This window comes from Calypte anna, chromosome 3 (genome assembly GCF_003957555.1).
Source record: "Calypte anna isolate BGI_N300 chromosome 3, bCalAnn1_v1.p, whole genome shotgun sequence".
Lineage (NCBI taxonomy): Eukaryota > Metazoa > Chordata > Aves > Apodiformes > Trochilidae > Calypte > Calypte anna.
Window position 1 is genome coordinate 41,759,345 of NC_044246.1, and position 18,838 is coordinate 41,778,182.

Sequence of the window (18,838 nt, forward strand, 5' to 3'; positions counted from 1 at the left end):
GTTCTTAGACTGCTTTTAAAATCACTTTTTAAAAATTATTATTTATTAAAAGTTACTGTGAAGGCTGTAAGTGAAGGTCATGAATCCTTAAGTCATAGATTAATCTAGTTTTATAATTAAGTAGGTATTACCTGATACAAGATACATCTGTATATGTGTGTGTACACGTATATGTGCTATATACTTACTCTGGAGGTAAGTTTATTAAGATTGAGAGGTGTAGCTAAGAAGTTATCTTTACTAGAAAAACATTCCTTACCATTAGAAGAATCTAGCTGTATGTGATTATTTCCTAGTTCCCTCCTTCTGAGCTAAGGTAATACTGAGTATGCTGCCCTTGTGGATTCCACTAGAGAGCTATCTCTATTGCCATGTTGTTTATAGCTTAATTCCTTAAAGCTGTTGCAGTTAGCAAGCTACTGAAGAAGCCCAGCCCACCCAGGGTAGCTGAGGGCCAGACCCTATCTGAATATTCTCTCTTTTTTATATGATCATCACAAAGAAATCTGCCTGGCCTGTTCCAAGTTTTATTCTCTAATAAAACATATAGTTATCTTCTTTGTGTATGTGTATATATATATATATATTTCCAGTGAATAAGAGGAGTCAAGGTCCTTTCAGGAGACATGTTTAGGTTATATTTTTATTATGTTACTACTTTACTTGTATGAACTCTGTTGTATGTAATTATTTTACATTAGGTTCAGGGCTTAGACTGTAACAGAGCCTGACCAGTTTCCACTTGGGAGTCAGTAGTTGCAACAACTTTTGGGAGCCCATTTGAGCAACAGTGAGGAGTGGCCTCCGAGGGCTGGTAGATTCAAGGTTTGTGGTAAAACGCAAAGCCGTAGCCTGATTGTTGGTGGTGCTGTGGGTAGGGTTCCATGTGAGGGTTAGGGCCAGCCAAAGTTTTCAGTGGTGCAGCCACTGAAAGTGGTTTTCAGTGCAACCTTATATAATTGTATTACAGTGAGCAATCTGTGGCTGAAGGAAAATAAAGAGTGTCTTTATCAACTCTTGCACTCATGGGGCTGGGGGGGCAACTATTGCCCTGTGTCTTTCACTGGAAAGGGTAGTTGGCCTAAAAAGCAGTGACATATGAAATTGGGTCAGATTTGGCAAGAAGTGGGTAGCGTTCAAAGACAGTTTTGGGATTTCTGGAATTTCATAAAGAGAGGTATTGATTGTTGGATGATACGATTAATTAAATCAGTGTTGACCAACATATGAAGCTTTCTGTGAACTGGTAGTTCAGCAAATGCTGGATTATACTAGGAGCTGGCATTTACATTGATCTAACATTTATTTTCTGATGGTTTGGCACCAGAGCAACTAGAAATGTTTTGGCACTTGTTCTTCTAAAATTATTTTGCCTAGGATAATGACACACATTATTCTGTCCTTGAGATTTAATTCAGTTCCTGCAATATGCAGAAGCAGCTGCTTTTTCTTTTGAAACACTGTGGAAGGAAATTTGCAGAAGCTATTTTCTTTAAGTTTCTTTAAGTTCCTCATGGTCCTTCAAAGCTTCACATTATGTTTTTCTACTTAAACAGCTCTTTAAAATGATTTCTTTTATGAATGTGATGAGTGGCCTCTGGAATCAGAGTAAATGCATTATGAAGCAATGACAGGGTAATTGGAAATGTAACATTGTTTGGCCTGTAGTAGTATGGCAAGCTGTGGAAATACTGTGATGTAAATGCCAAGGATTTGACAACATATTTCTTGAACAAAGCTATTGAAGACAACAAATAGGGATGAAGATGTGGCAGAAGGATATACTGATCTACCAGAATATTGTTCAGCTGTGTTGCCTGTCCATAATAAGACATTCTTCCCCTGTGCACACCGCTCCTCAATTACTCTTCAGAAAAGCAGTATTCACCTAGATTTTTAAAAATATAAGAATGAAATTACTTGACTGTCTTCAAAAGAGCTGTAAGAACTTGCCTGACAGAACAGGAGAACTAAAATCAGACCCAGGAGAAAACTCAGAAAATTAGGAGGTAGTAGCTGGGGACAGATTTGGTTGTGAATTTGGCACTGAACATTATTTTGGTCACCATCAGAAACCGCCTCTCCAAAATGGCTTGCTCTGCTTTCACATTCCAAACCTTAATTCATTTTTAGGCTGTCTTGTCCACTGGGGAAAGAGTATTCACAGGGATTGATTTAAATTTGGCAGACATAAAATGCAAGGTGTGTGCTTTAATTTTACATCCTAGTAAATGGGAGGTGCCACACAATTGGAGCCTTGCCAGCGTGATACCCATCTACAAGAAGGGCCCAGAAGGAGGATGCAGGGAACTACAGGCCTGTCAGCCTGACCTCAGTGGCTGGAAAAATTATGGATCAGTTCATTTTGAGTGTGCTCAGTCAGGGGACAAGGACAGTCCCCTGAGGGACTGTCAGGGGATCAAGCCCAGCCAGCATGAGTTCAGGAAAGGCAGGTCCTGCTTGAACAACCTGATCTCCTTCTATGACTAGATGACTCACCAAGTGGATGAGGGAAAAGCCGTGGACATTGTCTGCCTGGATTTTAGTAAAGTCTTGGACACTGGTTTCCACAGCATTCTGCTAGAGAAGCTGGCAGCTCATAGCATAGACCAGTGTACTCTTTGCTGGGCTAAAAACTGGCTGGGCAGCCAGGCCCAGGTAGTTGTGGGCAACAGAGTTAATATTCCAGTTGCTGGCTGGTCACCAGTGGTGTTCCCCAGGGCTCACTTTTGAGGCCAACCTTGTTCAGCATCTTCATTAATGATTGGAATGAACTGAATGTTTCCTCAGTAAGTTTGCAGATGACATGAGGTTGGGTAGGTGTGTTTATCTGCTCAAGGATAGGAAGGCTTTGTGGAGGGATCTGGTCAGGTTGAATGGCTGGGCTGAAGCCAATTGTATGAGGTTTAACAAGGCCAAGTCAGCACTTGGTAGAGTATATAGATCTGCCGTTCACTTGCAGATGCAGTGCCCCCTCCATTGGGTTTGTGGAGGGGTGTTAAAACAGCCAGTTCCCTAGTGTCCTGACATCTGCAGTGCATTTACTCCTGTTCCCAATAATGGTGATCACTACCCTGGCAGTGCAGCAGCATTTTGTCCTCAGCTGCCGCTGCTTTTCCTTGAGCATAATTAAACAGAGTGCAGACATGGGGAGAATCAGCCCCAGGAGCCATATTTTGTAGTTCTGAATTAATTTACAAGGTAAGTCAGGAAACCTATGGAATCATTCCAACATTCTGAGGAAAGATTAAGAAAATCCATGATGCCTTAATATTAAATCAAGTTTCAGTCCTTCTCAAGGTTAAAGGGATCTTTGTAATTCCTATATATGGCCCCTGTCAAATTAAAACAGTGGCAATAGATATCTGTATTTAAAACTCAGGAGTATTTTAGTGTTTTCATGTACTTTACTTGTCTCCAACCTATCTTACCTGCAGTACTGCAATTCATGGAACTGGCATTATGTTCCTGACAATGCAGTAGTGACTAGGAATGTTGTACATACGGCTGGTTGGTGGAAAGAGCTGGTGTAGAGCTATGGAAATAAGGGGTATATTCAGCATGCTTGAAGCCTTTAGCTCCTTTGCCTGCTTTAGAAAGAAGGTTAAAATTCTAGTTGAGGGTGTGCATAAATGCCAGCTCAAAGCTTCATGCAGATTAAAGAAAATGGGGATAAACGACAAATACGATTTGGCTCTTTTGTTAGAATGTCCCATTTTTTGCATTTTTTCCATGCTGTTTAGACATCTGGTTGGCCTGTGGTTACCATGTCAATCAGGACTATGTTGCTCATATCAGCATCTGGCTATGCAGCTATGTCCTTTCCTCCTATGTGGAAAACTTGATACTATGATTGCTGCTTCATCAGAGTTGTTCAGTTATACTGAACTTAGGCTGCTACACTTGGATTCATTTAATGTTAAATTTTGGCAGAGAATATGGCCATTCTTGGTGCTTTGTTAGCAAGGCTTCTCCTCATGTAGACTAACTTGATGCCGAATAATTCCATCTGGCGGTCTCTTGTTTCAGGTGATAGGAGCAGTATTTGTCTTTACCTGTGTTTGCACTTAAACACTGCACTCTTCTTGGCCTAGGAGCCCAGTTTGAGTCTGTGCTCCCTTCATTTAAAAGATAAATGCCATTGGAAGGGAAGCTCTATGAACCTGTTTTCAGTTTGGCATGTAGCCCTGCAGTCCATTTAACCCACTAAGTCACTCAGTAGGGCTGTTGGTGGAAGGACCACCATTTTTTTGAGATTCAGTCTGTACAAGACCAGAGCAGACATTGCCACATTACCTGTACAGATCTGATGGTCTTGGTCCCAGCTGCACTGTTGCATTAAATAGTGGATAAGTTTTGTTGCACTTGTCCTTTCAGAGGATCATGAGTAGTTTAAGACTGTGCCACGAATATGCAACGGGGAGACTGGTGAAGTCACAACAAAGGAACTTTGTATTGGAACATAGTGGAAAAAGTACTTGAGGGAGTCTTTTGAAACCAATGTCAAACTTTAAGTTTGAAAACAGCAGGACTTCTTAGCAGGGAGGTTCTTCACCGGGTTCAAAAGGGCTACAAAAAAAGGAAACCAGTTATGTGGGTTACATGTTTGTTTCTGTATAGTTTTTGTTCTTTCAGATGAGCCAAGATGTGCTGGAGTCTGGCTAAAACTGTAGTTCCAGGGTGGTAGTTGATCAAGGATTGGACTTGCTGATCTTAGAGGTCCTTTCTAACCTGGCTGATTCTGTGATTCTGTAAATCAAAGGATGAACTTCTAATTCACTGAAATCTCTTTGATAGCCTGTTTTAAACCTCATTTACTGGATAGTTTCAGGTGGCACATTTCAGTTCCTCAGTGCCTGATGCTGTGATTCCATTCATTGTTCATTCTGCATCCATGTGAGTACTCCTAGGGAGTGTTCACATAATCAGTCCAGCCATTTCGTGCAGGGCTCATCTTTGAGGATTTTGTGAATTTTGTTGCATGCAAGAAGAGCTACTCATCCTCCAGCTTTGGCTTTCCATTCAGTAATGCACTACATATGCTAAACATGCCACTGTTGAGAGTTTAATCCAGGGCATCAAAACTGCTATGGTAATATTAAGATCAGACGATTAATCTAAAATTTAGTTTACTCCTGCTGCAAAAAAAGAATAACGTTAGTGCCTCATCTGTATTTTTCTGATCTATTTGCTGACTCTCCAGTTATCTTTTTTCAAAAGTTAACAAAAGGAAACGTTTTGCTTTCTTTTTCCTTTTAAAAATAAATCTGTTCTGTGTTTTAGAGCTGGCCTCCTAGATTACTCTATTGTTAATCAAAGCTGAGGTTTAACATTTCAAATCCAGCCATTTTCAGCAGCAAATGCTAGTGGGTCACTGAATGCATTTAGCCTGGATTTAAGATGCCTTAAAGCAATTATCTTTGTGGAGGAAATACTTTTCAAGCTAGCATTTATCTTCTTTTTATTATTGCCTTTCTTTAGACTTTGGGGCTAGCACAGAATTACAGTGCTCTCACAAACTGCCTGGCAGGTTTGTGGCAAAGATGGCATATTCCAATACATAATTGTAGAAGAAGCGGGGCAAATCTTCATTTGGTGTAAAATGATTATTGATTAGATCTGTTTGCAAAGTTTAGTAGTTGTCAGCCTGTTTTTGAAACATGGGTTTTACTACTGCTATTTTTTTAATGTGATTCCTGGAAAAATGAATAGTCCAATGGATTTTGGTGCTTCTCTGCCCCCCCAAAATTTGAAAAATTGATATATTTTATTTAGGTATCTGTCAATTAGTACATATTGAAGTCTACTATATTAAATACAACTTCAGTTCACTAACAAGGTGGTATAGGCTGGGCTTCAGCATTTACTAGTTTCCAGCATTTTGGGATGCTGAGGCTTAGCTTTCTCCTGCAGTTTTGTGGAGATAGATTAACACTTCTGTTAATGCTCATAATTTGCTGGGGAAAAAAAACAATAGTGTGCCAGTCTTTCTGTGGTTTTTTTCATGATTCTATAGCTTTGCCTTGCTATTGCTAACCACTTCCTATTTATCTGATTACTGTACAGGTAAAGACACAACATGAAATCCAGAGATAACGGTATAAATCCTTTCTCACTTTTCCACATCTATGATAAGAAATGCCATCTTGCTCCCTATTCAGCTTATAATGCTTCACATTATTGGAGTGAGAAGCTATAAAGTAGATCCTTGATAATGCATGTGTGTGAATTTAATGGTTATGAGTAGATTAACCTTGATCCAAGAGAAGTCATGGCCTTGTCTTGATTTATTACAAGCATTTATGTTACTGAAGAGATTTAATTTGCTTTCAACATTCTTCTTTATGAATGTATGATACTACATTAGCTTCTGTACTCTTCATTGAAAAATTATTAGGGTTTCTCTGAGTTAACATGAAATGACCTTCAAAACAGATAGCTAATTGTAAGTCTCAGCATTTACCTTGCTTTGGGAAGTATGATACAGATGTTTGACAACTGACACTGTTTATTTCCTTAAATGAAGTTGGAGATTCAGAAGGCAGTTGTGTGTTTTCAGAGCTGTTCAGTTTTGTTAGCAGTATTCTGACCTTCCTCTGAGGAAATCTCACTTCTCAGAAGTTCTAACATCTTGACTGCCCAAAATACTGTAGATAGCACAAGCAGTGTAAGGTCAGAGAGACAACATTTCAACTAGCTTTTTTTTTAAGAAAGAGCATTGAAACAAGTCATTAGCACTATGAATGCATGTCTGCTCATGTTGAACTTTGAAACTGTTGGGAGGAACCTGACTGTACTATTGCTGCATGGTAGCCTGAATGCTCAGTGACCTCTCATTTTAAGTGGATTTATTATTTTAAAAGCCAAAATAATTTCACCACACTATATAGGTTATGCTTTGAAAAAAAAAATGTTATTGCGTTATTGCCTATCTTGCCATATCTCCATAACCGCAAGCTGCTTATGGCTTTCATGTTCTCATGGCCTTTAATTCTGTGTGAAAAATATGTTGGGAGGAATGGTAATAATTGGAGAATATCTTCATCTCCTAGGATAAGAGATGAGAAGCTATTATTAATCTCCTTTAATAGCTGTATTTTCAAAAATCTCATTAGTTGAAGTTCAGTGACTGGTGAATTGCTTTAAAATGGTAGAAAACAATTAGTAATGTAAGATATATTAAAATAAATAACCAGTGATAGAATATTTTATTGCTCTGTTCTTACATTTTAAAGTTACAATCTAGATTTTATGACCTTATTAAAGTCTACAAAGTAGCATGTTTAGAGTTTAGATTTACTGTTCCATGTTACCTGAAAATAAAATCAAGATCAAGCCCATAATGGATATATTTAATTTCATTTGTTGCAATGCAGGTTATTTGCTGTGAGCGTCACACATGCTCACATTTCAGTTTGCATCCCTTCTGAAGAGCAGTTGACTTGGTAAGAGGAGTTTTAAATTGCTGATTAGGTTTTTAATTTGGCTTTCTACCACCAGACAGATTTATTAGGGCTGAAAATCTGTTCCTGATGTCTCCTGCAAGATGGAGTGAAAAAGTAGCTGAGAAGTTAATGGAGGATTGTGGTTTCTGGGGGAAGGGGATGACCTTAGGTGGTCTCCAGATTTCCTAAATTCTTGTAAGGACCAGTACAGAAGAGTCCTCGTAATACTTGCTTCTAACTCAAAAGTTCTCTAAGCCAGAGTACCTCTGGCAGAAAGGGAAAGAGTTTCAGGTACACCAGACTTGTTTCAGGCACAGTAGAAATGCATTGAAAACATAGCTGACCTACTTTTTAACTAGCTAGCTCTCAACTAAGCAGGTGTCTTCATACTTAAGTTTTCCTTATCCATTCTCCAGCACAGCTTCCTAAGTGTGACTGGCCAGTGTTTGTGTTTAAGTAGCTTAATGTTTAACATTTCAGCTTTTTGTGTTTTCTGTACCTTCCACTGACATGCACTCTTTTTTTTCTTTACTCTCAACATACTGGTGTATTTATTTCTTCTTCATCTTACTGGTTGTTAGTTGTAATGTCTTGCATATTTTGTTTTTCTCTGTCCCACAGCTGACACCATCTGTACCATACTACACAGAAGTAGCCTGTCTCAGAAAGATACGAGTGCTGAAGAGATGCAGTGCAGAAAACCAAATTAACTTCTACACTGCTCTCTTTGTAGCATTGTGGAAGGGGGCAATGCCTGACAAGGATTTTGTTCAGCACAGAGTCATCAAATGATAACATTGGGTGTTGCAGTTGCTGTGCACAAGTGAGAGGACACTTTTTCTGAGCCTTCTTAGTTACTTTGGGAAATGTATTTATCTGTGATATAAAAGAGAATACTAGAGCTTAGCTAGATCCTTAAAGACAAAGGGCACAAGTCTCCTTATCCTGCAGTTATTTAGGAAGTTCCAGAATTTATTTATAGTGCAAGTGAGTTATCAGATGTCCTATTTCAATAGCACCTGTGTTGCCAGTAACTTTTCTGCCAGTAACTGCAGAAAAGCAGTTCTATGATGAAGGTTATGTTTCAGCTACAAGCTACGGATGAAGTAAAACCACAAGCGGTCTGTCTATTGAAGGGTTATTTACATGAACTTCCTTGGTAGTACTTTAAAATCTGCTTATTTTCTGATGTGGAAAATTGTAAAGGATGAGCTTTTCACATCTGGATGTAGGCACAGCACAGTTAGAATTTCTGCCCCTGTGCCATCTGCATAACAGCTCCTTTGACTTACAGCAGGGCACAGCTGCAGCTGTGGTGTCTCCTGCAGGCTATTACTCTGCCAGGCTTGACATGCCCTGCAGTAAAGACTCGAAGAAGTCCAGTATCCTGGCTGAGAAAGGACATGGGCACTTGTGAAGTGATGCATCTGCATAGCCTCCTTATCATGGGTTCTGCGAGCCCCTCCTAAGGTTTTTCCACTTGGGTGACCAGAGCATGCAAACATCTCATGCTCCAAGACATGCTTTGTTTTGTGACAAAATTCATGAAAATAGGAAGAACTTGCTTTGTTCTCTTGCCTACTATGAATTTGTCTGGTTACAAGGATGTGTTTTCACCATTCACTTGATCTGCTTTATAATTGTGATGATCTTTGAGGCTGACTGACCTGGATTGCTTGTGCATGGGAAGTGCTACCAATTATTACTGGGCTTTGAAATTGAAAAGGTAATAAATTTATGGGAAACAGTTCCTGTGGGTAATGTTGCAGAACACATAATTCACCAGTATTCCCTGTTTTCTGCTAGGCTTTGTAAATTTATTTGGGTTTATGGGAAGTGGCTATACAGTGAGATCAGTGGCTGTAAGAGAGAGAAATCCAATCTGTAAATAACCTTTTTAAAAATCACCCTTTCTGTGCTTGACATCTCTGACTGTACATTCACTAGTTCAGTTGGTGCTGATGGGATTATGAGATGTTATTTGGAGAAAACCTGTTATTTGAGAGGGCTGCAGTGCTGTTAGGAGGAGGAGGGCAACTGCATCAGCAATGTCACCAGGGACTTGTTAGTGTGGTTGGAGCAGCAGACCACCTGCCTCAGAAGCATTAAGTGGGTTCTCTTCTCTTTCCCTTCCTATCAAAACTCCCGGGCACTGGTCTCTGTTTTGTCATTTTTAACACGATGGGATTTCCAACTGCTACCATCGTTATGCTTTGCAAATCTTGTGAAAAATGAATTGCTGGTGTCATATTTCTTAGTGGCTGTAGTAATGCGTAGTTGTCATCGGTTGGCAAAATCTGTATAACAGTGAAAATCATGATTTTTTTAGTACCCATAACTTTCAGAAATCCTTTTGTACCGACCAAATAATAAAAGTTAATCTATTAATCATAAGTAAAAAGGAAAAAACAAACAAACAAAAAAAAAAACTATGCAAATTTCAAACTGAAATCCTGAGATAATTACTCTGAAAGCTGTCTAAATAGTCTACAGGCTGAAGACTTCTGACTAGAAAATTGTATGAAGATACATTATTTAGCAGATATTCTGAGAATTTATTTGCCATTCTTCTTGTCTCCAAAGAATTGTGTGGGAGAGGCAAGTTAGTATCCTAAATTTGCTCCTCTTTAATCCATGTAGATATTTTATCTTGGTGGTGGATAATTTAATACAGAAAACATCTAAAATGAATGTATCACCCATTAATTCATGTTTCTAATAAAGCAGTGACCGGGATACATTTCTTCATGCTTACCACCTCTTGCTTCTCTGCTTTTATTTAGTATTCCCACAGCTGTAAAGTAACTTTCCAAGTGGTTTACTTGAGCCAGTTTAAAGTGTACATGGACCAAGAGATGATAGTGCTTTTACTGCCTGCTTTGGCACACCTGTGAACAGGGCTGAGAAGCCCCCTCCAAACATTCTCAGAAGCATCAGTGCAGCCAGTGGATTGTTCCTGAATGGCGACATGCTTTCCGCATGTGCTCAGCTCTTGGCCGTCATGGCAACATTGGCAAGAATGGATTTATGACATTCTTCCTCGATGAAAAAGTAATGGGAAAGGATGTGGGATTTCTAGTATGGTCATGTTAGTGCCCAGTCTGAGACATGAGGACTAGTTTCAGTAGGTGTGAGGGGCTTAAGAGCACAGGGGGTATAAAACTGAGAAAAGAGTGTTTAGAAATATCTCCTACTATTAGGCAATCAGAACCTGACATTTCTTATCCATAGTGTGACGTTTTTTTCCCAGGTAGGCTGAATTTCAGCACTTTATATGCCCAGCCTCCTCTTCTGCAATGTCATTACTGTTGATTACTTCTGATTGTCACAGAGGGCATGGATATGAATAACTATAACCTGTGCATTTTGTCATTTGGAAAATACAATCTGTTTATCTTGGGGCAGAAGAGCAATTTAAACTCACATAATCAGATATTCTGAAGCAGGGAACCTTAAAGTTATGTTTGTGCCAGACTAATTAGGATTTGTGTTTTGAGACTTGTATGTATTTTGCATGCAAGCATTTGGAGAAACAACTAGCTGTTTAATGAGAGAAGAATTACTGTAGGTTTTCTTTTTCCAAGGGGAGAAAGAGCCCCCAACCTTTCAAATACAACCTTTTCTCACTCCCCCATCTTAATTTAAATGAGTGAAATACTGAGCTCTCATTTGTATTTAGGATTCTTCCTTGGTGTTGCAGTGGCCATATGAGTACCTTTCTCTGAATAAACCCTAGAAATACACCTGCTGAAATGCTCCAAGCTACTGGAATGCCATTGTGCCCCACAGATTGTTGCCAGTCAAATCCTGCACACTGAGCTTCTCCAGCAAATCACAGAACACCCGCCATCGACCCTGACTTTGTCTGACAGTTGAGACATTTCAGCTCTTGCCTGTTAGAAGTTCAGACATGAGGATTTCCCAAGCAGATCAGGCTACCCTGCTGCATGTTTAATTTTTATTTTATTTTATTTTATTTTATTTTATTTTTTACCTTGGGTAGGTAGTATGGCAGTATTTAAAGAAAGAGTTCTCAGCCCTGACGAAACTGTTCAACCTGAGAGTGCCTTGCCTGTGCTAGGAAAATTTAATGGTACAACATAATTGCTGATGGTTTTCTACTAATTAATAGAATTTTGATTTTAAAACCTACTATTTTTGGTGGCACAGGCAGTATTTTATTTTTTAATTTCCATAGGTGTTTTTCTTTTCAGTCACTCCTTTGTGTTGTCGCTAGTGAGGATAGTTTAGAAGAAGTGTATCCCAAACTTTAGTTTTGATCTGCAGGTTGCTTGCATGCATCATGCTGAAACTCTTCAGTCTGAAACTTCTGCAGTCTGGAAAGATTAAGGTTAGAATGATGCAATTGCTTCTTTGTAGCCATCATATTATTTCCAAGATTTTCAATCTTTGTCATTTCATTCCAAATAATGTAATGCAGTTTCTCTGACTGTGCAATTAATGCCTTTTTATCATCATGACAAAGAGTTTCCTCAGAATAAATCTGAGGAGATTTAAGTTTATTTTATTGAAGATTTTGTCTTCTCTGTAGTTCATGACTCTGAAACATATGAACTGCAGGAACAGTTGTTTTCTGCATTTGGATGCAGACAGCTTATGCCCTCTGCTCAGCCATTATTTTTCTACACACAAGCTGGATGACAGATGCAGACGAAAGCAGAGAGCAAGTTGGAACCCAGGAAATAAAATGCAGGTTGAAAGTAGTTTCATTTCTCAGTAGGCTTTATTAACAACATTGCAGGGTTTTGGCCTGAGGTTCTTTAGAATCACAGGAGAAGTTATAACACAACAAACCTGTTACACTGAAGTGGGCCAGGGAATTCTACAGTGTCAGTGAAGTCTTTCTGTGCTGTCTGTATGTAGTAAAAAGCAAACTGGATAAAGTCTGGACAGAAAAGACCACGAACAAGACCTGCTCTTGAACTCTTCAGCCACTACCACTACTTTGCAAGAGCTCAGTCTGGCTGATTTAGAAGGTTATGGTTAAGAAGGGCAAACCTTATTGATTGATTTTGGTTGTGTTTTGTTTGGGGTTTTTTTTTGTTGTTTGTTTTTCAGTGGCTTTTTTTGGTGTTGGGGGTTTTTTCTTTTTGGTTTCTTTTGTGGTTTTTTGTGTTTTTTGTTTCTGGCAGAGACAGGATGTCTAAATGTGGGTTCTGTTTGTGGGTGTTTTTCACTAAATAGCTGCTACAATGTGGAAAAGCTCTCTGAGACAGAAGAGGTTCAGCTGCAGAGGCAAGAGGGATGGTGGTTTCTGGAATGCAGCCAAATTCTGGATGGGGCATCGACCCTGTGCAGTGGAAGTTTGGGTGCTCAGTCTTAGTAGGACTGTGTTTATAAATACAGAGCCTGAAGTTGAAAAGCAGCGATTTGAGTATTCTGGTGTGTTTTGTTTTGGTTTTCTGGTTTATTTTTTCTTTCCTTGGATTGAAAAACTACATGGTGTTTTTGTGAACTGAGTAGTAGCAGTGAGAATGAAGACTCATTTGTTTGAACAAGGGTTACCTCTGCCTGAACTGACATGCTTTTCAGAGAACTCTCCAGCCTCCTACATGCCTAAACATGATAGACTGACATTATGGGCCCATATGATACCAGCCACATCATAGCTTTGAGCAGACAGAATTCAGCTGCACTGTGCATGTTGTCCCTGGAGGCAGGTTGGCTGCTCCCTTTGAGCTCAATGCAAACATACTTCTGCAGGCTCAGGATTGGCAGTGGCAAAGATGAAGGTGAAATAAGTATTGTAGGTGGGCAAGACAACACCTTTTGTTCCACCAGTTAGTGGAGGTGAGAAGAGACCAGCTTGGGCTTTCCTGAGTGTACTACTTGCACAAGTAAAAGAATGTTGCTGCTTATACAATCTTAGTTGTGAAAAGCAGGAGCCAATTTCAAATAACTGTTGCAAATTTCAGAAGCTTTTAAAAAAATGATAGGCTACATCTGAATGAAACCTGGCAAACTTCAATGCAGACTACATATATTGTACAGTCCCAATTACCCAGTCTAGTATTTTTTCTATTAATTACCCTTTTAATTATCTATTTTTGCATTATCACTCAAGTATGCTGTATGATGATATAATTACATGCAGTGAGATGCCAAATAGTAGTAATGCTACTGAAGACTTTTGCAAATCAACCTGACATCCATTTTTCTACTATACACATTAATTACTGGCATTGTACTTCTCAGTAGCACCTCCACTGTCTAAGTGACAGCAGTAAAACTCACCAGTTTGATATTTCTGTTGTCTATCTACAGGAAAAAAATGATAGAAAGGACAAGCTATCATTTTAAAATTGCCATTGGGGAGTTTCTACTGTGTCTATGCAAAGAGCAACGCAGGTTGAAGCATGCCCATAGCAAACATCAAATGCCAAGCACTCAGGAAACAGTTGCTGGGAGAACCAAAACAGAGTACTTTGCAGATATGAATACTTCAAAAGGCAAACCTGTTCTTTAAAGAAAGAAGGTAAGATAGGTGTTGGTGCTAATAGCTTACTGTAGCCTCAAGTTAAGGATTTCCAGTGAAGGGTTTCAAGCATGTTGTCTGAGTAATGGTGGGGTTCAGTGATGTGTTCATACTGCTCTATATAACTTAAATCTCAATGCACACAAAAACTTATCTTTTCCAGCTCTTTAGTCCTAAATGCTTGCTACTTCTCCTTTACTGGTGGCTTCTGAATGGATGAGGGTTCTTTATAGGTGATACTGAAATGAGCTGGAACAGGTGGTGTTTTCCTCAGTTACTTTGTAATTAAAGTTGCTAACGTGGTAATAGAACTCCCATCTGTTTGATATAAGTCGTTCCTTTTTAAAGGCTGAGAATATTGAAAGGTTGGAAATCTGTAAGATTTTTATCAAAGGTGTGCCACCCAACTTAATTTCAATGTGAATCATTTCCGCAATGCATACAGATGTATGAGTGGATATGAAAGACTGCATGTTCTCAGCCTTTGTTGTACATCAAAAGTGTAAATAAATAACTCCTGAGTGCGAGCTGCAGAGTGCATAACCTGTGCTTCTGACACAGGTTGCACCTTTTTACGTTCTGAGGCTTGATCTCTTATATTGTGAGTGATCAGATAGCTTAATTCAAGTTTTTTCTGCTTTTGAGTGAAAGAATGATCGTTTTAGTAAAATGTTTGAGGATGTCATTGTGAGGAGAGTACATACATAGAAGTACTAATTACACCTTTTTGATGAACATCTGTGAGAACAAAATCATTCCTTCTGTAAGACTTTCTAGTAACAGCAGCAGAACATGGATTGTGTCCAAGTGGATGGTAATGGATGTTCATACATCTTAAGTGTTTCTCTGAGGCAAGAGAAGGTACAGACTGAAGAAGAGAAGGCTCTGTGGGGACCTGATAGCAGCCTGCCAATACCTGAAGGACCTACAGGAAAGCTGGAGAGGGACTTCTTCCAAGGGCATGTGGTGAGAGGACAAGGGGTGATCATTTTACATTGGAAGAAGAGAGATTTAGGTTAGAGATTAGGAGGAAGCTCTTTAGTGTGAGGGTGGTGAGACACTGAAACAGGTTGTCCAGGGAAGTTGTAGAAGCTCCACCCCTGCTCTGCTTCTTGTTCAAAGGCCAGGGTGGATGGGGCTCTGATCTAGTGGGAGATGTCCCTGTCCATGCAAGGGGGTTGGAACTGGATGATCTATAAGGTCCCTTCCAACCCAAACTATTCTATCATTCCATTTCTCACAAGCCGCACATCACAATGATTAAGTTTATTTCTGTCATCTTCACTGTCTCTCATACCTCAACACTGTATTGATATCTGCAGTATAAACCAATGCCCTTGATGAGATACTAGAGAGGAGAGGAGGCCTGGCCTCAGATAGAGCTTTTACATGTCCTTGTAAGGCAAATCAGAGTTGCTGAACAAAAGAGCTGTGGCTTTAATTTGAAAGAAATAATAAAAGGGGAAAAAATAACCATTCAAAAGATGGTCAAAATGAAGGTTGCCAGTGCCTCACCACTTCTCAGGGGAGGGAAAGCTAGTTTTCTCCCCCCTGTTGTAGTCACCCTCATTAAGATACTTGCATGGCAGCTCTGTGATGGCACTGAATCTGTTAGTTCTCTGTGGGGTTTCCTGGTGGGCAGTATCATGCTCCATACAGTAAGAAACTTCATGTGACTTTCATAAGAAAATACCAAATTGTTTATTTGCTATGGCTTTCCTTTCATTACTTTGATTAGAATGTATAGTCATAGAATCATGTTCTTTTTGTTCTTATGTGTTACTGTTTAAAAGAAAAAAACACAAATTGCAAATCAACAGGAACAATACTTCCCCCCCCAAAAAAGCAAAGCAAGCCAAAAAGCACCATCTACAACATAAATGAAAGTAGGGTATAATTCGCATTCAAATAAGAGAAAAGGGGAAAAAATCACAGAACAGCACCAGAGAAAAAGAGAAAATTAGAGTATTTTGTAATGAGTTAGTTACTATTGAAGAAGATAAGGGCCTGTGCAGATAAACCTGATTAAGTAACTTTATAGCAGGGGATGTGATGGAACATGTCATGAAACTAGTATGTCTTCATTGATTGTATGTCCTCTTGATTAAGTTTTGCACTGCAAAGCAGCAAAGCTGAACCAGCATAAGCAAGGGTGAGACAGAAGGTGTCACTGGTTTGAAGGGCTTTCTATTCTGATTTTGTGTGTGCCTCTGCTTGCATTTCTTGGGAGTAAACTCAGTTATAAAATATGTGGTGTTTCATAATTAATCTTTCAGCCAGCAGAACAGCTGTGGTCTTTGCAGGCATCTTTTTGGTGCTGTGATGGCTGAGTTATCTGCCCCAGTGTTTTCTCTAGAGAGTAAGGCATGTTTCTCTCTGAACCTGCTGTCAGTCTCTTGCCAAGCAATGATGGTATGTTTGCCTCTTCAGTAGTATGACCTTGCTAAAGTTCTTACTGTGTGTGGGCAAACTTACGAAAGCTCAGGATGGAAACATCTCACTCAGTCCTTCACTCAAGTGAGAAGAAAAAATATTTCTGTGATTTATTCTTCAAGAAAATGTATTTGTTATCCTCCTCCAAAGAGATTCAACAGAAACCCTACTTCAATTCTCAAATCCTTTTTCAGATGTCAAAAAGATAGTTCTAAAGATAAGTCCATGACCTTGGAAATCTATAAACATGGCAGTTTTCATTGCTTTCTAACAGCTTTGCCAAACTCAAGTTCTGTCCAAATCGGCTCTCAGTTCTCACATGTGGATCAAGATTATACTACAGTTCCTAAAACCTTCAGGCATCTCAGCTGCCTTCTTGATCAGAAAACCCAACCGGGACAGGAAGCTATACAGGCTTCAGACCAGAGTTTTATTTTTTTTTATCCAGCTTTGAATAAAGTAAGTGATAAAAATAGATGTAGGCACTTAAGGGGATTTTGCTTTTTTTTGCCTGTGTGCATATGACATCTGATTGTCATGCCCTAGGGACTCTCTGATACTACAGTAGGATAAAAGGCCTTTAAAATTACTAACTCATTTTGATGGATTACCATAAAAAGACAGGTGTAAAGAAGAATCATTTTTGTTTTGATTTTTGTGGGAATTGAGCCACTGTGAATAAACGATAATATTACCCTTCAAATTTATGTAGTTATCAAGAAAAATTTTTTTATTTCCTAGAATGCATTTGCACAACTTCCACCATAGAAGCCCAGATCCTAGAGTGCTGTGCCATTTGCTGTGCATGTGCAATTCTTGGGGGAGATGAATTTTCTAGCAGAAAAGGGATAAAAATGGTAGGATCAAATTTTGGCGGCTCCATGTGCTGATACATTTTGTCTACTGATTCTCTGGGCATCCATTGTCTATGTTCATAACTGAATATGCTTTGTCTTGCAGAGAAGAAGATAAAAAAGGGTGTTCAGTGTTGTTAGTCAATACCACTTGGATACCTTTGAATGGTCTCACGTGTCATTGATTTTCTTCCTAATCTAGTGCTGCATTGTGGTTAGGACCTGTGTCTGGCTCTCAGGATACTATTGAGAGTGAGAATGGTCACAGCAAAGTTAAATTACTTAATCAAGGTTAGTGAAAGAATCTTTCAAACTTGCTTGCAAAATACAGAACAAGAAAGAATCCAGATGGGGCTTATTTCTGTTGGGATAAAAGGTGTCACTCCAACAAGGAGACTCAGGATTAAAAGCTGAATAAAAACGAGGTAAAGAAATGTTTGCATCAGGTGGCTACCAGTAGCTAGATACACCTTTCACTGTCTGTAGAAACTCCTGTACGTGGTTAGCATAAGCCGTTATTTTCAGTGAAAATAGCTATAGTATTATTTACAAGTAACATAGCTATTTTTCTTATTATCCTGGTAAATGCTGTTCTTCAGCTATAATTTTCATGCTTTGTGCTGTGGCAGGTTGCCTACTGCTAGGTTAAGTGTACAGTCTTACACTTGGAAATGGCAAAGCTGCTGCTTTGTGTATACCAGGATAAGTTCAGTCGGAAAAGAACGCAGAACGTTAACCACTGATCACCTCCCAAAATAAGAACAACCCCAGAATCCTAAACCTCAGTAGTGTTGGTTTGGTAATTTCCCATGTACCTGCTCTGACAGGGTAAAGCACATTTGACTGAGTTACTTATAGAGGAGTTGAATTAATCTTTTGTTCTTGAACTTAATGACAAACATTCCACATTCAATATAGTCGGTAAAGATAGGGAAGTAATACCAGGCAACCAAGCTCAGGCAGTAACTGCTCTTCACTCTTCCAGTAATTTTATGCAGTCTTTATTTTCTGAACACTTATGTCATGCTGGTATTAAAAATAGTTCTGATCGGTACTTCATAATATTTCCTGTAAACTAGTCTCTAAACCTTTACATTTTCACAACTGATCCAGCATTTTTCGTAGATATAATACAAATTATTTTTTAATCCATTTGTATAAAATGTCATTTTTAAAGCAATAAAGAATTTGTGGATTTTTTTCTTTTGTATGCTTTAGAAGACAGTGTTTTGAATGCTTTGTTGATATCAAAGAATGCATTATCATTTTTATCCTAACAGTGATAATTATTTCATGTATAAGAACAAGAGCTGACCACTGTTTTACACATATTACACAGTTTTTAAAAGATAAGTACAAAAAAAATATTTCTATAGACTTGCCTTGCTGCTTATCATCTTTCAGAGGGTATTTCAGCTCGCTTCTTTCAATTTTGTGAATCTTCCATGTTGAGGAAAGGATATCAGTGACGTTCTCTCAGTTATGCGTGTGTACTGAGTTGACTCCTGCCATAAAACCAGCACATCAGAGCTGCTCCCAGGGAGTTGTGCAAATTCTTTTCAGCATCATCATTCTTGAACAAAAATCAAAACAGACCTCCTGATTTTGGA